The 26,890-nt window shown below is 42.5% G+C and overlaps 1 long non-coding RNA gene across 1 annotated transcript; it reads left to right on the top strand.

Moving 5' to 3' along the window:
* On the top strand, positions 1-21,431 carry LOC144373891 (uncharacterized). Its single transcript, XR_013433460.1, has 3 exons — positions 1-102; positions 2,980-3,139; positions 21,353-21,431. It is a non-coding gene; the product is annotated as an uncharacterized LOC144373891 (long non-coding RNA).
* Positions 21,432-26,890: the final 5,459 nt, after the last annotated feature.

Raw genomic sequence — 26,890 nt, forward strand, 5'->3', positions numbered from 1 at the left:
CTCTTGTCCTTTCCCTCCCAGGTACAACAGAGAGAAAACATGAACTTAAAAAGATACCTCCTGAAAGACCAGAAACGCTGCCAAACAGAACAGAAGAAAAAGGTATGGAATTAATTCTTCATTGGCACTTCTAGAACAGCAAGAGACAAGGCTGTCTGTCATAGCACTAGTTTGTATTACCCATAGAATTTGCTTTTTCTTTGAAATATGGTAATTTTGAGTTTGTTTTGATTGCTTTTAAGTATCCCATTTCTTTTTTAAAAAATATTTTTAGTTGCAAATGGACAAAATACCTTTATTTAATTAATTTATTTTTATATGGTGCTGATGATGGAACCCAGTGCCTCACACATGCTAGGCAAGTACTCTACCACTAAGCCATAACCCCAGCCCTAACATCCCATTTCTAAGGAAACAGGAGATGGCTGTATGGCACTCCATAGGGCCAAAATTTTTCATCAAATGAAAACTAATCAGACCAGTCACTTAACATATTGGGATTCTTCTGTAATATTTTTGCCATCACCACCCTGCCCATGCCCTGAAGTCAGTGGACTATCAGAGTATATCTGACAGTATCTATTCATCGTCTTCCCTGTGCTTAGTGCCCAGAGTGCTCATTCACCCTTTTTTTTAAAAAAAAAAATATTTTTTAGTTATAGGTGGACACACTGTCTTTATTTTACTTTATGTGGTGCTGAGATGAAACCCAGAGCCTCACACATGCTAGGTGAGCACTCTGCCTCTGAGCCACAACCCCAGCCTGCTCCTGCTCATTTACTCTTGATGGGTAGACTTGGCTTAGTGAAATTCCCATCCAAACAAATGAAAACTTTCTTCCTTGGTCACTGCTGGGCTCTTGATTCTGGCTTAACAATGTTGCAGACATATGTCCTTGGCCCAGAATATTGGGAGTCAGATAGCGAGTGACACAGGAGTACTGGGGAAAGCAGCTTAGTGCTCACTTTTCTAAAGGTGGTCAGAAATATCATTGGCAGGGAAGTGGCTCAACACATCTTACACAGGTTTACAAATGTGTTTGATTCCCACTATGTCGAGTGTATCTCCCCAAAAAATCTGCATACTGTGAAAGAACTCCTTTTATTAGGTGCCTAATATTTGATTGATCATACATTTTTATGGGAAAAGTGCTGTTATTATTCTGTACAGGAGGCAAGCAAATTCCATTTTAAAAAGTAGTTATTTTGAAGTCATAAGAGAAATGCTAAATTAATGAATACAATTATTTGGAGGTGCTCCTTGGCAGCCTCATGAAATTTTATTGTGAAATTTAATATTTTATATCAGCCCTCTAAGTTTTACCAACATTGCAAGCTATTAAGGATATATACCTCTTGCTTTCACAGTGAACTGGTAGAATTTGAGTCATGGAACCTCACTGTGAAAGCCACATCTGTATCACACATCACTGAAAAAAATAGCCATTGAATGTATACTAACAAAATCATGTGTGGTGAAATAACCAAACCATCCCCTGTCCTCATGAAGGATACATGACTTGTGTCTAGGTGATAGCCAGGCTCCATGATGAGGACATCTTCCTACAGTGGCCCACACTGACTTACTTATGGGCTAACTTGTGAGCAACCACTTTCCTTGGCTGGCCAAATGGCTGCACACCCCTGGTCCCTTTCCTCTCATGAGTCCTTGTTCTATGCCACAGTGGGTCAAAGAGGCAAAAGTCTCTGTCAAAAGCAATAGGGAAGCCAGGAAATCAGCCCTGTCCTGAAACTAGGTATGTTCATTAGGGCAGCACACACCCTCTCTCCCATTCGTCCTGCTGGCTATTAGAGTTCCTGTCCTTATCCTAGTCCTGTTGCCCAAGAGGAGTCATACCCCTGCTTAACATGTCAGATGAGCCTTCCTCTGGCACCAGAAAGCCAAAAAGTGAGTTCCTAGCATTCCTGGTTGGAGGGTGTTTCCCTAAAGAAACATTGAGGGGGTGAGCAAGATGAGAGCTACACAATATCTGATGAGGTGCCAGTCAGCCTGGGCACCCAAACATGGAGTCTAAGTCAACCCAGGGAACCTACCTATGATCTAGTGGGCAACTCTCAAGTTCTGTATTTATCAACAAGAATGTGGATATATGCTTTTTGCACATACTTGGGGCAAGGCTAGTTGGGAAAAGAAAACTTGGAGCTGTCATTGAACACTGCCCAGTCTGGCCACCAAATCGGGTTTCAACTTCATCCCAATAGCCCTGACTCCAAAGAGCTTTGGAAGCCATATATCTTGGGAAATCCCAGTTTACTGTCCAAGTTCAAACTGTACACAAAGAGAATCTAGAAGAATTGTTCTCCCAAATGTTTCCCCCCTTTACTGTCTCATAGTCCTTTTTAGAAGCAGACCCGAGAGGTTTCAGGCCTTATCTCTCCCCACACCCAGAAGCAGGTCCTGTAGGTCATTTATCAAACCCATCAAACACCTACTGAGTATCAACTATATGCTAGCAGCACAGGCCTCCTAGGGAGATGAGTAGATGTGGGAGAGGCCCACAGCCTAGGGCTGTGCCAAGCATGCAAACACCCATAAAATGTCCCAGTGGAGCCTGTTTATAAAGGGCTGCCTTTAATGCTTAGGTGAGGAAGGAAGAAGTCTTCTTTGGAGTGTGGGTCCAGCTGTTGAGTTGGGAGCATGATGGTGTTACATTTCAGCTAGGTTTTGATGGGTGAATAGGAGCTTGCTGAGGGTGGGCAGTAGCCAAAAGGACACTCCAGGCAGAGGGACCAGCACGAACAAAAGCCTGGAGAGAAGGGAACAGGGAGATTACATGGCTTTGTAGGGCTTTTTCTCACTTGACAAGGAATAAGTGATACTCTTTGCTACCAATTCCACCTTCAGAAATGGCATCAGTGATTTTTTTTAAAGCAGAAAATAAGCAATCTGCATCAAAGTACTGTTACTTACACTAGATCCATCTGTTTTCTTTATTCTTTGTTAAACAATGACTTAAAGAAAGACCAGAGAGAGAGCCAAAACTGGACTTACAGAAGCCCTCCGTTCCTGCCATCCCACCAAAAAAGCCTCGGCCACCTAAGACCAATTCTCTCAACAGACCTGGTGCACTGCCCCCAAGAAGGCCAGAGCGACCAGTGGGCCCACTGACTCATACCAGGTACTGCTTCTCTCTCACCAAGGGGTGGGCATGTGATGGGTACAGGACACAATGAGGTGCTAAAGACCTGCAGAGGGAGAGAGAAGGAAAGAGAAAAGGGGATCAAACTTCACTTTTCTACTTTGTAGCAAAATTGCATGAAGATGCTGGCCACTTCTGTCCAGTGCTGAAAAAGTGGGTGCAAGGTTTGGGGCACAGTGTGGGATTTAGGATTAGCAGGTGAGGCTCAGGCACACAGCATCTAGGCCCTTCCTACACACAGGGATTTCCCTGGCTTTGTTAGAATAAGGCAAGCTGTCATGCAGACTGGAGACGTGGGTAGCACACCCACCTTCATCCCCTGGGTGTCAAGCTAGCCTCGGGTATGCATAGCTCCCTTACAGCTGTGTCCACTGACCCTGTCACTATTCTGTGGGGCCCCAATCCATACCCCAACCTCCTTCTGCTCTTCACTACATGGCCTGTTGTAGAACCCAGAAGCTGGCATGGCAGAAATCTTCCTAGTATACATGTCTCTGAGCTCTAAGACCCTCAAAGTCTTGGGAAATGCCTTCTTAAGGGACATATTTGAGATGAAAATTCCTTCACTGACTGACTGAATGCATATTTTAGTTATGTGAGATCAGAGTTTGTGTGCATTCCAGAACTGAGGTGCCTACCACAGATCAAGGAATTGTTGAATTCTCTTCATAGGTTTATTGCCAAAACTTTCTACCATTGTATATGTGTATTATACATGTTGGTATAATACACCAGAGCAAGTCAGTGACCCAGAGGTCTTCTTGTGCACTGTCAACACATTGGGGTTTTGTTCTTATAAACTAAATTTGCATGTTGAGAGTTGTATGGGGCTTCTGAGCTCTCACATTTGAGTCAGGCCTCCAGGCTGGAATCTCAGCCTTCCTCATAGGTGAAGTGTGAGTCTCAGCAAGTCATTTCCCTCTCGCCTCTCTTCCCTATCTGTAGATTGAGGATGATAATGGAATGCACCTAAATAATCCCCAAATATGAAGCCTCATGCCTGTAAATCAACAATATTTTCAATGTCATTTTTATTGTTGCCTATTGAACTGGGCTAACCTTCAGTAAGACAAAAAGAGCTTGTTTACTTTAAAAATGTTTTTTTTTAATTGTGGTAAAATGCACATAACATTAAATGTACCATCTTAACCATTTTAAGTGCTCTGTTCAACAGCATTAAGTACTTTCACATTGTTGCATAACCATTTCAAGAACTCTTTTCATCTTGTAAATCCACAATTCTATACCCATTAAACAACAACTCCCCAATTTCTCTTCCACACAGCCTGGACAAGCACTGTTCTTTTTCCCATCTCTATGAATTTGACTCCTTGTAGGTACCTCATATAAGTGAAATCAGACAGTATTTTTATGTCTTTTTATGACTGGCTTCTTTCACTTTGCATCATGTCCTCAATGCTCATCTGTGTTACAACATGGCTTATTTACTTTTTTATTAAAATTTTGTTTTGTAGTTGTAGATGGACAGCATGCCTTTATTTTATTTATTTGTTTATTTTTATGTGGTGCTGAGGATTGAACCCAGTGCCTCACATGTGCTAGGCAAGTGCTCTACCACTGAGCTACAGCCCCAGCCCTTCCTTTACTTTTAATAACAACAACAGAAATGCACCCCTCCCCCGCTGTCCAAATATGGAGGCAGATCACAATGTGGATGGTTGAAAGATGTCAAAATCAACCAACAGTGGTGGTTGCACACATGCCTATGTGCAATGGAGCCCCCTGCCCAATTGAGCACAGAGCTGTGGTCATCTCAGTGACATGTGAGCCCACTTAAGTAGCAACAGGTTTACCTGTGTCATTCTTCAGGTGTCTACCAAGGTCCAATGCAACAACTATTCCTGGCAATGGCCTTTGGGGAAAGGAATGAGTCTTGGCTCCTTTTGAGCTGGTCACAGCCCTATAGTCATGCTCTCTTCTACTGGCTGATAGTAGAAGGCTCTTTGCACATGTGCATGATGAGGCCACTTCACAGTCCCAGTGACTAGAGCAAGAGTCATATTAGTAGTGTGGTTGGCCCAGAAGCTAGCACAGCAGAAGGGAAAGGTTTAATAAACCTAAGTGCTTCCGAGAAGAATATGAGCTATTCAATCAGGGAAAAGATGTGGAACAAGAAAGGTCAAATTCACTACAGCTGGTGCAAGGAGAGCTGAAGCTCTATGCTGCCAAATTGGGTTAGCCTTTGGGGGCTGCACACATTTCAATGAACTTAATAACAATTTCCAAAATATTCCTGCTGCACCTTCTAAAGATTTGAATGAAAGATCATTTGCATTCTAGAGTTTCCCTTGGCCCTCAGGTTATGGGATAGGTATAGCTTTGTAAGCTAGGGGAAATGTGTCATCCTGACCGAACTTGTGAGCTCTCAGAGGCCCCATTTACTTCCTGCCTCTACCTAGCTCTCCTCTTATCTTGTTTTCCTAACTCCAGTTGTCAGTTAGGAGTATGGACCACCAAGGAAGATATACAAGAGGGCTTTGTACAGAAGTCAGTGGGAAATGCAACTTCTTAATGTTGTATATGTCATCTGAGCAGTGTGGGAGAGGGAAGCCAGCTCCCAGCCCCACCACTCATCTTCTGGCTGCCAGCTGCCAGTGCACTAGTTTGCAAAAAGGCCTGGAGAGGGAGAAAAGACCTGGGATTCCTGCACAGCTGGCTGAAGGAAAGGCAGTGCCTTCTCTAACTCAGTGGTTCTCAGTCTAGGGCAGGCCTCAGAACCAACTGGCGACCTGTTCAAAGCAGATCGCTGGACCCCACAATGCAGTTGCTGACTCAGTAGGTTCAGGGTGGGCCTGGGAATTTGTGTTTCTTATAAGCTCACGGCTGCTATTGCTGCTAATGAAGTCAAGACTATGAGAACCACTGTTCTGCTTTCTCCCAAGTTGGTGATGGTGCTTTCCCTTTCTTCCCTGGCCACCTCTCACACACCTGCTAATGCTCCATGACTTCTGTGCCCAATCAGCACGCCCCCCTGTGGAAGCCTTCTCTTATCTCTCATGATTCCTCTCTCCTTCAAATGCCTGACACCATGTTTAGCCTAGTGCTGGGCGCCATGCTGTGCCACTTGGGATGTGCACACCCCCGGACTCCTTTACCAGATTTAAAGCAGATCAAGAGTGTGTTTTGTCATCTCCACATGCCTTACAGTGTCGAGCATATGGTAGTGGCTCATTTAACAAACACTTGTTGGATGCCATGGTTCCTTAAAGGGGAGGAGGTGCCAGTGCTAATATTTTGTTCTATTTTGCCTCTCTTCTGTCTTCCTTCCCAGCCTCTGTACAGGCTCCTTAGCATGTGTGTCTTACATTCTAAGAAACCTAGTGTGATCGATTTCAACAGGCAAAAAAAAAAAAATTTAAATCAAAGAAATGCTTATTATTTCTTAGTACTTAATACACTTTAATTTTTTTTTTGCTACATTGGACAACTGATATATACACTTACCTGTTAATGAACTTGTTTTCTTCTGCCAAATTAGTTGATGTAGGAACATAAACTGAATTCAGATTTATGTAACAGATCCTCTGAAGAAAGGGTATTGTGTGCTATGTGAACCCAAATCTTTGCCAGAATTTGCTGGGCTGGATGGATGGATACACAGACAGAAAGATGCTTGAACAGAAGGACACACAGTCAAATTGGCAGCTCTTGCTGGGAACTAGGCATCAGCTCCAGCTGCAGTGTCTGGGCCTGAGCACCTCCTCACCAGCCAGCAAGCTTGCTACCACGTGGTATTTTAGAAGAGACTGTCACTTTCTCTTTAAACAGGAACAAGCATCCCTGAGGGAAAAAAGGAATATGTAAGTTTAGGAAGACTATAGTCTTTTTAAGATAGATTCACTTAACACAAATGTATTGAGGGGCTACCGTGTGCCAGCCCCTGCTCAGATGGCCCAGTTCACTTTTTAGGAATTTCATCTAGGAAGATCAGAAGGACACCAGCCAGCAGTTTATGGCCAGTTTGAGCAAGTGGAAGCACACATTAAGGACCCTCAGATGTTTACATCCTTGACCACTAGTAAGAATGTTCCTTCAATTTCTAGAAAAGTAAGTTAGTATGGAATTTAAACAGGGATAAGATACTTCAAAAATTATTATAAGAATTGATTTCAAAATTCAATAATAATAAAATGGATATTCCCCTAGGCCATAATTATAGTCTGGGCCTTGGGGATGTCTTAGTTATTATTTCATAGTATATAAAAGTAGGCGGTACTTATCTAGCCCATCACATAACTAAGGTGTTTGGGGTGCAAAGAGCATTCTTTCTACCCCTTGAGAAGATGGGGGCTCAGAAATATAAAACTTACTCATTTTGCTATTTGAACATGAATATATTACAAATAACTGTCCATACCTAAATCTGTGTGCCTATTCACAGATGAATTTATGAGGTTATGTGTTTAATAATGTGTATAAAACTTTTGGGGGGCTGAGGTTGTGGCTCAGAGATAGAGCGCTCACCTGGCATGTGTGAGGCACTGGGTTCTCTCCTCAGCACCACATTAAAATAAAATAAAGACGGTTGGAGCTATAGCTGAGTGGTAGAGCACCTGCCTTGCATGTGTGAGGCACTGGGTTCAATCCCTCAGCACCATATAAAAATAAATAAATAAAGATATTGTGTCCATCTACAACTAAAAAAAAATTTTTTAAATTAAAAAAATAAAGATTGTGTCCACCTATAACTAAAAAATACATATTAAAAAAACTTTTTAAGGGTGTTTTTTTTAGAATGCCTTTATTTAATGTGTTTATTTTTTATGCAGTGCTAAGGATTGAACCCACCACTCACACGTGCTAGGCAAGTGCTCTGCCACAGCCATAATGTGTATAAAACTTAATGAAAAATAAGTTCAGACACCTTTGTGAAAAGAGCTCTTGAGATTTGGGAGAAGGGTACTTTAGAAAACAAAAAGAAAAACTAATGAAATGGTGGAGAGAAGCAGGTTGCCCTCAGCTCTAGTTAGTGCCTACAGTGGGACGTGGCAAGCCAGAAACCTGAGGGCAGAGCAGGTGTGTGGCCTCAAAGGAAAAGAAACAGATTTGTTAATCTTCCCCAACTCAGACATCCCAAGTTATAATTATATTTCTTTTTCTTCCCAAAGAACAGGGAAGTTGGAGCAGGACGTTGGCCCTGAATTGGGGTGGGGGAGCTTTGCCTGTTGCCTGCTGCAAGCTCATGTGTTCTGAGGGGCAGGCAACTGATAGGATTTGGTATCCAGGGTTGTAACTGTTAGACAGAGAGTGTGGGATGAAGGGGAAGGAAGTGCAAACAGGAATGTGAGGAGGAAGCCAAGCAGGCCAGGCTGGAGTGGGAGAAGTTGCTGATCAGAAGGAAGTACAGGAGCTGGTGATCAGAAGGGGAGGTTGTTGCTTATAACTTTATAGATGTGGCTGTTCCAAAGATGGGCCTATCCCCAGCAGGGGAGGGCATGAATGTGGGCAGCTGAAGGTGAATGAATGAAGGTCATAAGGGCTGAAGGGATGGGGAGCGATTTCCATGTGATCATCATAGATATGCTCAGGAAGATGGCAAGAGCTGGAGGAGAAAGCCAATGTTCTTCAATGCAGTGTCCTCCCATTGTGATCAGGGAGTTGATGACACTTCGTAATAAGAAGATTCAACCATGTGTAGCAGGTGGTATGAGCCTCAAAAGAGAGTGTTCTTGAAGTGGATGGGGGATGTGACCTTGATGTTGTAGTAGCAGAATTGTTCCACCCTGTGTTGGGCAGAGCCAAGTTAGTAAGTAGTCCTCATATTGGCTGGTGGCTGAGAGCATCAAGATGGAAGTGGGCCATTTGTTGAGGAAAGTTGGTTACCAGGGCTCAAACCTCCCAGAGGGCATTGTCCATTGACTTTGGATATGGAAGCTGGCATCAGAAAAGGTAATTCTAAAAGACAGTGGAATGAACTGGACATAATTTTCCTATGTTCACATATGAGTACAGCACAGTGAAACTCCATATCATGTACAACCACACAAGAATGGGATCCTAATTCCATGTATGTATAATATGTCAAAATACATTCCACTGTCATATATATCTAAAAAGAACAAATACAATAACTTAAAAAAGAAGAGGTAATTCTAGAAGAGGGGTAGTTGGATGGTAGGAAGGCCTGAGGATATGGGAAAGAGGCCCAGTGACCTCTTCCTATGCCCCTTGGAGATGACCTGTTGCTTTAAATGTTAATCACATCACATGTACTTTTCCTGTGAAGAGCTAGAGGCCATGGCAAGAAGGTACAGTGCATGGGAAGGTGCAGTGCAATGGAGTTGCATTTTTTCCACACCAAGTGATGCTGGAGCCCTGTCTTCATCCTGTTTTGTAGAAAGGAAGGGAAGTACTTTTAAAAAAATTTAAAAATCACACAAGGCATCACTAGGAATCTTTGAAAAGAAATTTAGAGCAATCGCATAATTCAAACTCAAAATGAAGGCCTGAGCATCCAAGATCACGTTTCACCTGCCAACTCAGGGAACATTTGCATGTACTTCCACACTAGCTTTCTCTGATTTCAGAGAAACACAGGGAGGTAAGTCACTAATGAGCTCAGAGGCATTTTAGCTTGAGACAAAGATTAAGTAGATACTTATATGCCAAGCATCAATGAAGTGCTTAGGGAAGGGCAGACCTTCCTGGTTCCTAGCCATACACACACACACGCTCACACATTTTTTTAATAGATGTCTCTCTTGAGACCATCTTACCAGTATGGGAGTTAAGTTTTTCTTTAGATTGACCAAGGCAACCTGACTACTTATTCACCAAAGGTTACAACTCAGCAGGAAATATATGTCCAGGTTATGATGTCCCTGAGGTGAATAGCTCCCGCATCCACAAAAGAAAGCATTAATAAAATAGACCTTTGCTCTTCTTAGGTATAAAATAATCAATTGATGAATTTTAAAAGGGAAGGAAAAACTGGTGAGTGAGCCTTGCAAATGTTCCCTGAATTGGCAGGTAAGATGTGTGCTTGGCCGCTTTAGGCCGTCATTTGAATTTGGATTACTAGAGTGCTCCAAACTTTTTTTCAAAGATTCCTAGTAATGCCTTGTATGATTTTTTTTTGGAGTGTTCCCTTTTCTACATGTCAGGAATGAAGACATGTCTTTGGAGAATTCGGGAGGGAGGTCTAGGCTAGAAATTATGGAGGGTGGGTATCTTTGATTCATAGATGGCAGTAAAAGCATGGAATGGATGCAATCACTCTAGGAAATTATGGAGAGGAAGAGATGGGGAGAGTAGAGGTGACTATTTATAGGGTAGAGAAAGAATTAGAAGCTGTCAGAAGGGTAGTGAAAGCAGGTTTTCATGGAAGTTAGAAGAAGAGAGTGTGTAGCAACAACTGATCAGTGGTTCTCATGCCTGGGCATGCATCGAATCATGTGGGGTGAGTTGAAAAGTTGGCATGAAGCCAAGCATGTGCGAACTTACCTTGTAAGAAATTAACTGGACAAAAGAACAGAAAATAGATGCTTGATGTGAATTCAGTGATAAGAAAAGCTTTCTCTGTGTGTTTGTATGGTTTTAGTTCATTTATTTCAGATATTCGTCAAATGCCTACATTTGGCCAAGTCCCCTTCTAAGAGATGGAAAAGTCACTTGGCCAGGCCAGACATAGCTCCTGCCCACCCACTGCTTGCTTGGGCTTTGGAGCCTGGCACAACAGGATAAAAACCCCACACTTCTTCTTACATAGCCTTTGACCTTGGGCAAGGTGCTCACTTCCTTGAGTCTGTTTCTCCCTCTGCAAAATGACACTGGAGGGGCTGGGGTTGTGGCTCAGTGGCAGAGCACTTGCCTAGCATGTGCAAGGCACTGGGTTCAATTCTCAGCACCACATATAAATAAATAAAGGTCCATGAACAACTAATAAAAAAAAATTTTTTAATGACACTGGAAGGCTACCTTGCTCCTTTTTATCTCCTTTGAAAGAGCTCAGCGGATAACTTTGATGGAAGAGGGGTTCCAACACAATGGCAAGCAGGTCATGCTCTGGAGCCCCAAGAGAGTAGAGATATAGATACCAGACAGCATATCAGGAGCAGCCACCCCTAGAAGCAGCAACAGGTTTGGCACTCTGGGGAGGCTGGGACCTGAGGGAGGGGAGTTGAATTATGGAGCACAGAAATCCCAAAAGGTTGGGGGAAGCACCTTTTCATATTTTAGGGTTTTCTATATTACTTACTGACATGATTTCATTTGTATGTATAATCTTCTTTCTTTCTACCCACATGTAGACTGAATCCTATTTGTTGCAAAAAGAACCGACAGTATTGACAGGATTTAGCCCCGAGTGACATTGATTTTCATGCTACTGATGACCATAATGAGGCAGTGAAACACTAGGAAGTATTAACACCTTGACACCCACACAGCACAGTACCATTTGATTTCTGTCACACTTCTTTCATGGACTATTTCTCTAAATACTCTTTCTCCAAGCTGCAACCCACAAACTGTTTTCAGAGTTGTAAAATGATAGGTTCTTCTTTGTCCAGACACAGGTCAGGAGTTGGGCTCAGCCTCTTTAAAGCCCTTTGAACCTCTTTGAGCTTCCAAGCTGAGGCATTGCAGATGAGGTCTACAGACAGCATCCTCTTTTTGCCTTAGAGGGTTAATGGGGCTTGTTGTGCCCTGCATGGGCTCTGGAGGGAAGCCTTCTTCCATGTATACTTAAAGAGTGTACATAAAGAACAGAAATTTGGAGAGGAATTGAGTGAGCAATGCCCATCACCTTCCAACATGTCTTCACCATCTATAAATAGAGAGCTTGTTTGTGCTCATCTGGACAAGGACATGCAATGCAAAGGGACAGCTGCCAGGAAAACCACTGATTCCTGTTTCTTGTGCCTCTGGCCTCACTCAGGTTGTCCCAACTTAAGTGGGACCGCTTTTGCAATCCCAAAGTGCTTTTGATGCCTGGAGACATTTTTGGCCACCAGATGGGCACATAGGGACTCCACAGATCTCAGCAGGGCCTTTGGATCTATATTTCTGGGAAAGGGGAGGGAGGCCCTCCATCTGATGAGTAAAGAAAACTGGAGTTCCTGCTGCTCCTATTTTGTTCTTTCCTGATGGAAAGATCCAACCTCCACAAAAGTCATATGCATCCCGGGGCAGAACGCTTCTGAAAGACTGACTTCACATCTGCCGTCTTCACAGATGGTCCAAAGCCTCTTGTAGTTGTTATTTTGAGAGGAAAAAAAAAATCTCTTGGAGCACAGAACATGTGCATGTGGATGCTTGTCTTTATTATTGCCATCCCAAGTATAGTGGGGAAAGATTGGCTTGGGCATCAGAAACCTTCCATCTGGTTTCAGCTCTGCCACCAATCAGCTCATAGCCCTGGGCACATCCCTTCCCTCCACCGAGCATAGGACCCTTGTCTGTAACAGAGTGGGGCTTGATCTGGGTAGGGCTCTGCCCAGCTTCATGGAGCCGAGGTCTGATATTCCAGAGAGGGCAGCAAAGAGGAGTGCTCACTTGCATTGACTGTAAATCTTCAGGTTCATTATTGGACTGAGACCTTGGAGGTGAGCAGTGATTCCTCCTGACTTTACATTAGAATAGGGTGATAAGTAAGTTTGCTGAGTGGAAGAGAGAAAGAAGACAGGGTGATTCAGGTGGTTTCTCTGTGGTCTGACATTTGACCTCTGCCATTGTCTATATGAGTGAACAGCTCCTGGGGAGGATGAGAAGTGGTAAAAAGTTAGTGGATGCATAGCATGTGCGACAGTGGTTGCCTGCACATAGACAATGGGGCTTTTCTATTTCTTTTCCTTTCTTTCCAACTTCTTCCCCTCCTCCATAAAATGTTTTAGGCAGTTAAAGCCTAAACATTTGCATTATGGTAGTACATCCTTTTCAGGGAAAGAGGAACTGCAGAAAAGAGTTACCATATGGACTTGGAATCTTATTCAGTGAGAAGGGTGGAGCCATTCTTTCTGCCATCTCCTCTACTCACCTTCAGAAAGTTTGTGGATCCTTTGTAGGATTTGTTGTTGCTGCTGCTGTTTGTGCTGCAGCAAATTTGTTTGCTTGCTTGCCTTGGCTTCTTGCATACTTCAACACCTTTTCCATGCCACATGTCTTGGCTTAACTGTCCCAACTTGGGCTAAATTGGGCCATGCCACTGGCTGAGTTCACATTCTCAAGGGATACACACTGCATCTTCCACATTCCCGTCAGTATGCAAGCCCCATCTTGGGTCTCAGATCTAAGTGGGAAGAACAGGCCCCTCTGGATGCATGATTTTTGTTTATTATTAGGACTTCTTAACTCGGGGAGCAAAGATAATTTACCCAGCTGACAGTGAACTGAGGTGACACAGGCTGCCTGGCATCATTGATGACTCACTGTCCCCATGGCCATATCCTTAGCCTGGAAGACCAGGAGGCTAATTAATACAGCAGCTTCAAGAAGTGGTCAGCAGCCTTGGCTCTGCAATTAGACTTAGGCTCAATCCTTATTGCCAAGTGACTTAACCTTCCTGACAGTTGTCTTTCCTATAAAATGAAAATCTGGATGTCACAGGTACAGTTCCCCAGGAAGCAGACCCAGAGCCAGCAGAATATGAAGATTTGTTTTAGGATTCCATACCCATGTAAGGGAGAAGGAAACATGATTGGGCAGAGGGAGAAGTCAAATTGTGATACTTGCTCAAAAAGCATCTGCCAAATCCAAAAGGAGCTTTGGAACTAAAATGGTCCATCTGAATTGTCCCACATTGTGCTGAAATTGCTGAGACTTTTATACGGTGGGGTGTGAGCTGCCCTATAAGGAGGCTCTCTATAGTTGAGAGAGTCCCTGGAGGGGCCAGTAACTGGAAGCCACCCAGTGACAGCATTCCAGTGAGGAACCCACCCCTGAAGGGGTTCGGGATATAGTGGATACTTCCAGGGGTGGTAGTGAGGATGGAATACTTAATACCTGAAAGATGCTCTTCTAGTGCCTGACATATGGTAAACATTCAGCAAGCAGTAGCTGCTGTTGTTATATCCATGGGTTGTACTTTTCCTTCCTCAGTTCCCTCAACTGTTCAGTCCCTTCTCTGCAATTTAGCCTCCCTGTACAGAAAAGTAAGGAGACTCTTAGCTGCGAGTTGTCTATTCAAGCCACGTGTTTTAAGTGTCTGTAACTAAAGCTGCTAAGAAAAATATACAAAATAGCTTTATTTTAATTTCAAAATCAGAAATGAGCCAGGATAACTTTGTTCTGAAGCCTTTGGATAGATGGTGCTAGGTATTGCCAGCCTTCTACTATGTTCTTTTATTTAACAGCTGTGACCATAAAACCCATCAAACAAAAACACTTATAGGAACTGGTAAATGATAGAAGGATGGGCTTTTTCCTCTTTCTTGGAGTTCAACAACACCCTGTTTTGCCAAAAAGAACCCTTGTGTTGGGCAGACTGGGGGAGAATGGGCACTATGGGGGGCTGTATCCTCATTGGATGGCAGCCACTCCAGACATGTGCTTCTGTGAATTTCAGAAATTCTGGTATTTTTTAGAACTGAAGTTCATTAGCATTGTTGTAAAGAGGCTATAAATACAGTGAAAGGCATTTACAAATAGACATTGTAAAATGCTTACACACCCACAGTCTGAGCACTGTCAAAACACCAGCTGCAGCTCCCCTACTTGGAAGGATCAGAACCTTTTTTAAACTACACCTACTGTGTTTTCAAAATAGGCTAGCTTCTGGCCCTACATAGATCATTTCCACTGAAGCTTGTGTCTGGCTCTTGGCATGAAGGATCAGGGCTCAGTTATATATGAGCAAGATCTCAATCTCTTTCCTGTCAGAATGTGGCTGGTGCTTTAGAATCTGGGGAGGAGTCACTAGGGGATGATTAGTTCTTTTTTCTTCAGGGTGGTCCTTCATGGTTCAGGATATCAGACCATCTGTACAGAGCCTGCAGGCTAATCCCAGAGATATGAAACTCTTCCCTGGCTCACCCAGGACACACCAAATGCCAATTGAAGAGCAGCCACTTTGGCCAACTTCTAGTACAATGACTTTTCCTTTTTATTCAGTACCACCAGAACAGCACTCCCCAAATTTGGGATCGAGCCTCTAGTAGCTATAATCAGTTTACAGTTTAGTTTTACATTTACACTATGTTCTTTATAATTCTAATAGTTGTAAAGACAAAATGCCCGTATAGCAATAGTTGTCCATTGACAGCCACAATCCAGATTTTTTTTTTTTTACTTTCTTTGGAGTTCTCAGAGTTGTTATTTGCTTAGGCTACCATAACAAAATACCACAGACTGGGTGGCTTACACAGCAGAAATTTATTTTCTCATGGTTGTAAGCACAAGATCACACTAAGATCAAGGTGTCAGCAGGATTTGTTTCTTTTGAGGCCTCTCTTCTTGGCTTACAGGTGGCTGCCTTCCCTCTGGGTCCTCACAGGGTCTTTTCTCTGTGTATCCAAACTCCTCCTCTTATAAAAACACTAATTAGTTTATGGCTCACCCTAAGGACCACATTTTAACTTAAAGGCCCTGTCTCCAAATGCAGTCACATTCTGAGGTATTGGGGGGGTTAAGGCTTCAACATTTGAATTTGGAGAGGACACAATTCAACCAATAACAGACATAATCTAGGGGATCTCCAAGAATTTGTTTTTCATTTAAAAAGTGTTGATACGTTACTCAAGTGTGAGAAGTGATTTGAGAATGAAGGTGCTGTGGTCTGAATGCCTGTCATCCTCCAATTCACCTATTGAGATCCTAACCCCCAGGGTGTTGCATTAGGAGGTGGGACCTTTAGAAGGTGATTAGGTCACAAAGGTAGAGCCCTTACAAATGGCATTAGTGCCCTTATAAGAAACCTTTCAGCTTTTACCACTTGAGGATGGGGTGAAAGGATACCATCTATGAATCAGGGAGCAGCCCTCACCAAACCCTGAATCTGCCAACACCTTCATGTTGGTCTTCTAGGCTCAGAACTGAGAGCAATAAATGTTTGTTTATAAGCCAAGCTACCAGTTTACAGTGGTTTGTTGTTTTTGGTGGTGCTGGGGATTGACCCCAGAGCTTTGTGCATACTAGGTAAACACTCTACCAACTGAGCTGTATTCCCAGCCCAGTTTACAGTGTTTTGTCAGCCTAGAAGAACTAAGATAGGTTAGGAAATCAAGAATGCACCTGGACCTGATGGCACATGCCTATAATCCCAATGGCTTGGGAGGCTGAAGCAGAAGAATCACAAGTGGAAGTTCAAAGCCAGCCTCAGCAATTTAGTAAGGCTCTAAGCAACTCAGTGAGACCTTGTCTCTAAATAAAATATAAAAAAGGGCTGGGGATGTGGCTCGGTGGTCAAGTACCCCTGGGTTCAATCCCTGATACCAAAAAAAAAAACAAAAAACCCAGAATGCAACTTATCCACAGGTTATTGTCTAAGGTATACAAGGTCCAGACAGATCATAATGTCTGCCTATTCATTTACAGGAACCTTTTTGGCATACCTACATGTACAAAGCATTGAACTGGTAGGGGATAAATGACAAAGCCCACTTCTGAAGATTAAGTGAAGAAGATCACTAGGTACATAGATCTCATATATGGAATCTAAAAAAGTCAAACTCAGAAATAGAGAGTAGAATGACAGTTACCAGTGGCTGGTAGAGAGGGCAGGTAGACAGGGAAAGAGGAGACATTGGTCAATAGGCACAAGTTTCAGTCAGGGAGGAAGAATAAATTCTAGTAATCAATTACACAGCATGGTGACTAAAATTAATAATAATGTGTTGCAATCTCAGAACAGCTAAAGAAAGGATTATAAATGTTCTCACCACAAAAAGATGATAAACAGTTGAGGTGATGGATATGCTAATTAGTGTGATTGATCATTCTACAACATGTGTGTATTGAAACGTCACATTGTATACCATAAATATGTATGATTGTTGTCAGTTAAATAAAATAATATTTGAAAATAAATTAAAAGCCAGATCCCAAAGAAAAACAAATACATATAAAAGAACAAAATAGTTGAGAGTGACAGTAAAAGGGAAATAAGGGCAGAAAAGTAATAAAATCCAAGATATGATGAGCACAGTAATACATAACAGAGTCTTCCAACAACCCTTCAAGACAGGCTCATGTTGGACTGGAAGGTTTCAGCTGTCAAATCAAAGAGAAACACAGCTTCTTCAAGATCCATGGTTACCAGAATACACAACTAAACCACACGTTCAGAAGCAGCTGCGTTGTTCTGAGATGTATGTGATTAACGTAGGAGCAAAATTCCTTCTCTCCCATAGTCCCTCTTATTTACTGCTGAGCCTCCCACCAGGATGTCACCTCAAACCATCTTTCCTCTTGACCAGATAAAGCAAGCAAAAAACAAACACAAACAAGGAAAACAACAACAACAACAACAAACCCAGCCTAGTGGAATTAACTAGTCCCACTGCCTGAATGACCTTTCTCCCCAGGCAGGATATGTGTAAGTTCTGGTTCTTGGTGTGTTCCAAAATGGTTAGGACTGTCTAGCTGTGAGTATAACTTGAGTTGAGTCTGTGAGTTTGGAGGATGAAACCACCAAATCCATCAAGCCCTGTGGCTAACATAATAATATTTAAGGACTCTCAAGAAATTATTCTATTCTATTTGGGGAAAGAAAGACATTTTAAAATGATAATGATCCTTTCCTACTAATAATTCTGCATTTTAAAAATATTTTATCCCTGAGTACCTGTGGGGGGATCATTTCTAAGAACCCCCTCCAAGGATACCAAAATTCTTGGATGCTTAAGTCACTTATATAAAATGGTATTCTATTTCCATTTAACCTATGTATATCCTCTTTTGTACTTTAAATCATATCTAGATTATTTATAATAACTGATATAATGTAAATTCCATGAAAATAGGTGTTAAATTGTGTTGTTTAAGGAATAATGAATGATAAGACAAAAAAGTTTGTGTTCAATACAGATGCAATTTTATACTGAATATTTTTTCTTTTTTCAATATTTTTGTTTTTAATTGACAAGTCATAATTTTATATATTTATGGGGTGCAGTGCAATATTTCAATACACATATAAAAGGTGTAATGATCAGATTACAGTAATTGGCATATCTACCACCTCAGGCATTTATCAATTTTTTGTGTTGAAAGCATTAAAAATCTATTAGCTATTTTGAAACATTCAATTAATTTCTGTCAACTTTAGTTATCCTACTATGCTATAGAACATTAGAAGTTCTGGGTGCAGTGGTGCATGCCTATAATCTCAGAGGCTTGGGAGGCTAAGGCAAGAAGATTGCGAGTTCAAAGCCAGCTTCAGCAACTTAGCAAGGCCCTAAGCAACTCAGTGAGATCCTCTAAATAGAATATAAAAATGAACTGGGAGCCAAGAACGGTAGCACATGCCTATAATCTCAGCTGCTCAGGAGGTTGAGGCAGGAGGATCTCAAGTTCAAAGCCAGTCTCAGCAATGGTGAGGCTCTAAGTAACTCAGTGAGACCCTGTCTCTAAATGAAATCCAAAATAGGGCTAGGGAATGTGGTTCGGTGGTTGAGTGCCCCTGAGTTCAATCTCCAGTATCTTAAAAAAAAGGGGGGGTGGTGCTGGGGATGTGGCTCAGTGGTTGAGTGCCCCTGGGTTCAGTCCCCATCACACACACAAAAAGACATTAGAAGTAATTACTCTTATCTAACTGCACTCCTGTACTCTGTTAATCCTCCTCTTCCCACCTCTGCCCCCTCCACACCCTTCCCAGGCTGGAAAACAGAATTTCATTCCTCTTATGATTGAATAATACTCCATTGTGTACAAGTGTGTGTGTGTGTGTGTGTGTGTGTGTGTGTGTGTTTACCACATATACTTTATATATTCATCCATCAATGGGCACAAAGGTTGATTACATATCTTGATTATGAATAGTGTTTCAATAGACATGCAAATACAGATGTCTCTTTGACATAGCAGTTTCATTCCACTTGGCTGTATATATGATAGTTCTACTTCTAGTTTTTTGAGAAACCTCCGTACTGTTTTCCATGGTGACTGCACTAATTTACATTCCCATCAATAGTATATGACAGTTCCTCTTTCTCCATGTCTATGCCAGCATTTCTTATTTTTTGTTTTTTTGATAATAGCCATTCTAACTGAGATAGGATGAGATATTATGGTTTTGATTTGCATTTCCCTAACAATTAATGATGCTGAATATCTTTCTCATAAGCCTGTTGGTCATTTTTCCTCTTTTGAGAAATCTCTATTCAGGTCGTTCATTCATTCATTTAAAAAATCAGATTATTTGTTTTATTGCTGTTGAGTTATACAGTCTTAGATTGGTTGAATCCATAGATGCAGAACACACTCATATAGGGGATTGACTGGACCTTCAAATTACTGGATGCCAGAGCCCTGACAATAAAATGCATTGAAATGTATTTCTCCTTCCTACCCCTTCAGTTGGCTCAGGATCTCTTTGATTCAGTGGCCCTGAGCTGTAGTGGCCAGGGGAATGAAGAAAGAGCCTGCAACAGAACCATTTTTGGGGGGCTCCACAGTCAAAGGAAATTGGGTGAGGCAAGAAACAAAGGTCCTTTTATGAAGCCCAGGTTATTTCTCCTTTTCAAGTTCAGTAGATCATTCTCTGCCTAAACTTGTATTTCAACCTAGCTCTGAAAGGCCCAGTAAGTCCCATAGTGCACACTCATTGAATAGTATTCCGGTGATATTGCTCTTAATAGAGACCATGCCCTTGGGCCCAGCCCTGCTCCCACCACCCTCCTTGCCCTCCAGATTTACAGGTCTTCTGCTGCAGCCTTCCCTCCACCACCCACTACTTCCAGGACTCGCCAGATACACCAAGACATACCAGACACACCAGACTCTATCACACCCACCCAGCACAGCCTGGCCCTCTCCAACCTTGCCAGCTTTTTTCCTCTTGCTTCTAAGGACCCCTGGGCACAGGTGTACCCTCATCTACCTTTGAGTCCCTGCTCAGTTATGCCTTTTACAAATATGTCCTCTTTCCCTTTTTCTCCAAGGCCCAGCTATAATGCTGTCTCTTTTGTATGCCCTCTATCTGGGGCCATACAGATCCTCTGAACAAACCCAGGACTGTGGCATATCTGTATTGTGCATGCCTATACCATATGGGCTTGTGGTTGTTTGTCTGTCTCTCCCATTTAGACCATGCTCCTTTCCAGAGTAGGTACCACCTGACTTGGCCCTCTCCAAACCCCCAGCACAGTAGGTATTTGTCAAGTGCTTGTTGAGTGATTGTTCCTCCTTGTGTAGTTGAGCTTCAGGCATGACCTTCAGGAGCTATGAGATGGACTATTTCTGTTGCTTTCCTGGGAACAACTGCTCGGCTTCTCCTTCTCATTTTATGGGCAAGAATCTTTTCCTTTTTCACTGCCATCACAGCCCTTGGATAATCTTGTTTAGGGCTCATCTCCCTGAGAGGGCCAAAGAACTGCCCTTTTAGAGGAATTTGGAAGAACCTTGTGCTAGTGTATGAGGAAGCTGGGTTTCTTTCTCATTGTCTTGAAAGCCTGTTCCCATCCCAAACATGTGCTGCTTCCAGCCCAGATACAGGAAATCACTCGTGTCCTGATGGGCACAGGGGCACCCACCCAGGAGACATCTAATTTTACAGACTTATGCCCTGATGCCAGCTTTCAGGCTGCCAGATCTCAACTCGACACCTTGTGCCTGTCAACAGCCTGGCTGGTGCCTCAGCCTCAGGCCAGAGAACCTTTTCTTCAAGGTTAAAAGTAGCTGACCTTTGACAAGCAGCATTGGCTAAATTCCATGTTCCTTAAAAGGGAAGCTCCCAGTTTGCCAGTGCTTATTTGGCCATGGGGCGGGAGCGGGCCTCTGTTGCACACTGTGTATCCAGAGGGAGGGTTTGTGGCTGAAGGTGCGTTGGGGAGCAGTCATTAAAACAGCCATCTTCGAGTCTATGTGCAGGAGAGGGGGTTATCCAGTCCATTCCCAGATTGTACCACGGCCCATGTGGCTGGACAGCTCATTGGCTCCCTGTGGCTCCGTCACAGGCAACAGTGCCACTTGCCCCATGCACAGCACCCTCCTTAACATGTATCCAGCAAGAAAGCTCACAGAATGACGAGAACACATACCGATTATTAAATGTCTGGACTTGTGTTTTTAACGTAGGGGTGACGGTCCAAAGATTGAATTGACGGGCAGTACGCTAGCCAGCATCCTGGACAAGGATCTCTCGGATCGCAGCAAAGACATTGGTGAGTAAAGACATTGTTCTGCTTTCATTGCAGAGTTGGAAAGGAATTACAGTTCCTTGTTTCCCCCTTCAAGCAGTGTGATGAGAACTAACATGATAATTGAAATGCCAGGCTGCCAGCCCTTGCTTGGCTTTAGATGTCACAGTTTTGTAAAGAAGGGAAGGGATGGTACCTTCTGCATGAAAACAGAGTATCTAGGATTTTTACCCTTTCTGGCCTTAGCAGAAACTCCTTGCAAAGTCTAATGAAAAGAAATGATGAATAAACCTTTTTGTGAAAGTGGGCATGAGCACATTTTTCCAGTGATATGTGTATTTAGCATAGAGTAAATGGGTGCAAATACAGAATGGCAGAGATCATTGTAGATCCAGCACTAAGTATTTGGACTCTGAGTTTAAAATGAGCTTTGGTATGGTAATTGCCAGTTGGTCTCCTATACTACTGAGTTTTCTCAAGGACAGGATACCACCATGTGATTAACAGGAAGGGGGCTAAAATCTCTCTGGGTAAACATAAGTCAGAGGTTCATTTGGGGGTATCCTTGGGTAGATATGAGGCTCTTAGTGGTCTCACCTGAATGGTAGCTCTGTTAGGAAATCCAGATTCAGGGATCAAACTTTTTTAGCTTTACATCTTTTATTTGTAACTACTGTGGTCATAAGTCAGCATTCTTTCATATTCTGTATATTGTAGAGGGCTACATTTTGAACTTTACCTTATTTTAATTTGACTTTATGTTGTGAGGTAATTATAGATTCAGACATGTAAGAAATGGTAGTACTCTATATTTCCTTTACCCAGTCCCACCTCTGCATTGTAATATCTTCCAGAACTATAGCATAATATTGCAACAGGTCATTGATGTTGATGCAATCTGTCAATTTTACTCACATTGCCCTGTTTTGCTAATAACTGTGTGTGTATGTTGAGTTTGCCACAGTTTTTTTCATATGTGTGGCTTAGTGTATCACCGCTGGGATTCCTCACATTGCTCTTTTCTGGCCACACCCACCTCCCTCCTGCACACACCCCACCCCCAGCCTCTGGCAGTCACTATCGGGGATTGATTTTTCATGGAATATACATTTCCAGCATCATCTGTGTTGGCCACTCAATATTTAGAAACAGTTCACCAGTTGGCAGGCCTTATAAGAGCACTAGAATGCTTGACGTGAATATTCTCCTTGCCTGGTTTTCATCCCCTTTTTGGGTGCTGTTTTCTTATGAATCTGCTAATAGAATTGCATCTTTGCAAACTGCTGACCTGCAATCTCTGGCCTGACCTCTTGAAGGCTTGCGGGTAGATGTGTGGTCATGACTGTAAATACCAAAAGTATTTGCCCTGTTTCCAAAAGCTGGTTTACATCCTCAGCTAGCCTTTGAGAAGCCCAGTCAGACAGCATAACCTTACAGCTTGGGCTGATGCAATAACAGCAGGAACTCTGGCCTGCTATAGCATTTGATCTGGTGAAAAGACAGGGAGAAGCAGAGCAGTGATCATCTGTGAATGAAAGAGAATCATCAAAGTGAGCCAAATTAAGTTCCAGTTCTACCACTGGGGTCAGTGTTTGGGCTCCAGAGTGACTGGTGGGCAAAGTTCAGCCAACTGCTGAACTGTTTCTAAATGTTGAGTGGCCAACACAGATGATGCTGGAAGGTCAGGTGGGGCATTGGTGAAGGTCAGGTGGGGCATAACACAGGAAGGGAGGTATTCTACCTCTAGAGTATACGGAGCCATATGTCTTTCTTGTGAGGAGCATTGACCCTTGTTTTCTTTGGGTTTAAAGATACCTAACAAGGCTAGCGTCAAACATGAATAGTATATTTTCCAGTCTAACCAGCTAGTTTGGAAATGTTGGAGGCATTGATGTGGGAAGGGTAAATCTATAGAAGCTTTTCATACTGTGAAAACTAAGCACCAGATGTATGTATTTGGGAATTCAGAAAAATGATGCTGAGGTTTGGTTCTTTCATTTTTGCCAAGAAAACATTAGTTCCCAAAGACTATAATACCTCAAATTAACCACTTAATTTATGTATGTGTGTGTGTGTGTGTTTGTGTATTATTTGCATCACACAAAATGATAATTGGAAACTATATAATCAACCAATAAATACTTGAGTACCTCCTACTTAAATGCAAGGCTGCCTGGGTACTGAGGCCCTCATATAGACCCTGCCTTCTATTGGCATTAGATCTACTTGAGCCCTTAAAGTAGCAAATGATGACTGGGTGGTAGAAAGTAAGCTGATCAACAGAAAGCATGTTCCCCAGGACTGGTGTGCTAGGATAGGCTCCATAAAAGAGGATGGACTTATCCATTCCTTGAAATTGGATTTTTATTAGGCAGGGGAGAAGGTGGGCAGGGAAGTCACATGGGAAATGTTGACAGTTATGTGTAAACCAGCCTGGCTGCAGTAGTGTTTGTCCTGGGAAGGAGGAGAGTTGACCTGGAAATATAAGTGGGAGCCAGATAGTGTTTATAGGGGATAGATTTGTGGTTTATTTTGTAGTGGGCGCCATTGATGGCTGACACTGAAGTGTGACATGATCACATCTAAAAATTAGGATAGAGAGCTTTGCGGGACCAATTAGAGGAAAGAAAGGTAGGTGTCAGGGAGTCAGGTTTTTTTATAGTTGAGGTGAGAGATAGAGCCAAGATTAAGCTGCTCACAAAAGGATTGGGGACAAAAGAAAGGATGTAAAAGCAGCAATACAGGAGAATTATTGCTAGACCTTAATAACAACTTGGAAGTGGGAGCAGGGAGGAAGAGAGAATGATAGGTTAGCTGTGAGGTTTTTAGGGTTGAATGACTGGGGTAACAATGACCTGAGTGGAAATGAGCATGTCAGCAAAAGATGCTGGTTTGGGAGGGAGGCATTTGATGGATTTAGTTAAGCATGTTTACTTTGAGATTTGGACAGACATCCCCATATCAGTGCTGGATGGAGTCTGAAAATAGAGGTCTGGTGCTCCAGAGACTGGCAGGGATTGCAGATAGAGATTAGGAGTTCCCTGGAAGCTGTGGCAAGAGCAAACATTTCAGAATTGGCATCTGCAGACCTGGGTTTGAGTATTGAATCTTCAATTTCCAGGCTAGATGGCCTTCTCTAATTTACAGATTCTCTGAGCTTCTACTTCCTTACCTGTATTTGTCTTGTCTTCCAGAATTCTGCAAATCACTTGTTGGGCTGCCAAAAAAAAAAAAAAAAACCCACACATAGTAGAAATGCTTATCATTAACGTTGTTTGCTTAGAAGTGGCTGCTGGGTCAGGAAGAAGATAATCTTTACCATAGGAAAGGTGAAGATGAAGCCAGGTGCAGTGGCGCATGCCTGTAATCCTAGCGGCTGGGGAGACTGAGGCAGGAGGAGTTCAAAGCCAGCCTCAGCAATAGCGAGGCACTAAGCAACTCAGTGAGACCCTGTCTCTAAATAAAATACAAAATAGGGCTGGGGATGTGGCTCAGTGGTCGAGTGTCTTTGGGTTTAATCCCCAGTACCAAAAAAAAGGGGGGAGGTGATGAAGCTGCGCATAGCAGTGCACACCTGTAATCCCAGTAGTTTGGGAGGCTGAGGCAGGAGGATTGTGAGTTCAAAGCTAATCTCAGCAATTTAGTGAGGCCCTAAGAAACTTAACGAGACCCTGTCTCAAAACAAAATATAAAAAGGGCTAGGGATGTAGCTCAGTGTTTAAGCACCCCTGGGTTCAATCCCTGGTACAAAAAAAAAAGAGGAAAGAAAGAATAAAAAGGGAAGATGAATTTAGGGCTCAAGATCAAACCCTAGCAAAGTCCATTTTTAAGGGAAAAAAGTGAGATTTTGCAACATCTCAGAGACCAGAGGCGGAGCAAATTTTAAGCAGAATGTCTTTAGGCTCAGCAGCAGAAATGTGCTTTGTAGGTAGATCCACCAAGGAAAAAAGGGCACTGTAGAGCGGGTGGCTCTCTTGGGCTGCTTTTGTAGCATTTGTTCATTGCTTTGAATCAAGGAGGAAGTTATTTGTACCCGAATGTTTTGTTAGTGCTTTAGACAATTGAAGCTGTCCAAATGTGGGTTGCAGTGAATAGCATAATATAGTCCTGAAAGTCATTGGAAACCGTCAGTGTTAGCTATAAATAAATCTGTGTTTCCTCTTAATAAAGCTGTAATTTAAAATTATTGTAATATTAAATTAGAGAACATGGCTTTTTCAGATCTCATGTGGGCAGCTACCAGCATCTGTCAGCCAGCAATAATTTAGAATGAAATCAATTGGTCCAAAACTAAGTTGTTGATGTCAGTTTGAGATATTGTTTGTATCAAACTACACGGCCATATTTCAAGTAACATAATAGAAAACATGGAAGAGCTCCAACATAGGCCTGTGCATGAATAGAAAAGAAAATTAAATTGTCCAGTTTTCTCTTGCTGATAGAAGAATCTCTGTTCTGATTGAATGAGAGATTATAGGCCACAGAGTCAAGTGCCATAACATTTACTTTTATTATGCCATATATTGTAGTTCCCACCACATGGCAGGATTTATTGTTATACTTCAATACTACAGAGAGATTTTCAATTCCTTTCCTTCTAGAACACATAGCAACAGGTCTCCAGATGGGAAGCAGCCTGTGAAGTAAGCCACCTAGTTTCAACTAACTGACTTGGAGAAAGTTCTTCTCATTCCTCCTTATTTAGAGACAGGGTCTCACTGAATTACTTAGGGCCTTAGTAAATTGCTGAGGCTGGCTTTGAACTCACAATCCTCCTGCCTCTGAGGGATGTAGCTATGTGTCTGATAGCCTGGCACTGGAATCATTGCTCCAGCCACATAAGCCACCATGCCTGGCCCCATTTCTATCTCTTTATGTCGACACTACCCCCTCTGTGAGGAAGGTGAAGATTTCCCCTTTGCCTTCAACTTGACCCACAGAGCACAGTTTACACTGTAGTCAATTTAGGGGCCAAGAGTTGCTACCTTTAAAGTTAGACTTGGGCCATGAATGTGGTTCAGAAGATATGAAGGCTAACTGCTACTTGTCCTCAGATCTCTTATGGATGACTAGGGACTGTGATTCATTTGGACCAGGAAGAGTAAAAGTATTTATGCCCTAGGAATTATTATTTTTTAAATATTTATTTTTTAGTTTTTTAGGTGGATTCAATAGCTTTTATTTTTATGAGGTGCTGAGGATCGAATCCAGTGCCTCACACGTGCTAGGCGAGCGCTCTACCACTTGAGCCACAACCCCAGCCCGGAATTCTTTTAATAGCCACTTGATTTGGGAATCAATTCTAAAAGTTCTAAAATCAGATTGTGGTGATGATTGCACAACTATAAATTTATTAAAAAATATTAAGATGAGGGAATTTTACGGTATGTAAATTATACCTCAGTAAAACTGTTAAAAAGAAAAAAGGGAACACTAAAATTTTCCTAACACATTAAGGTCCCAATGTTAATAAATA

This window comes from Ictidomys tridecemlineatus, unplaced genomic scaffold, assembly GCF_052094955.1.
Source record: "Ictidomys tridecemlineatus isolate mIctTri1 unplaced genomic scaffold, mIctTri1.hap1 Scaffold_52, whole genome shotgun sequence".
Lineage (NCBI taxonomy): Eukaryota > Metazoa > Chordata > Mammalia > Rodentia > Sciuridae > Ictidomys > Ictidomys tridecemlineatus.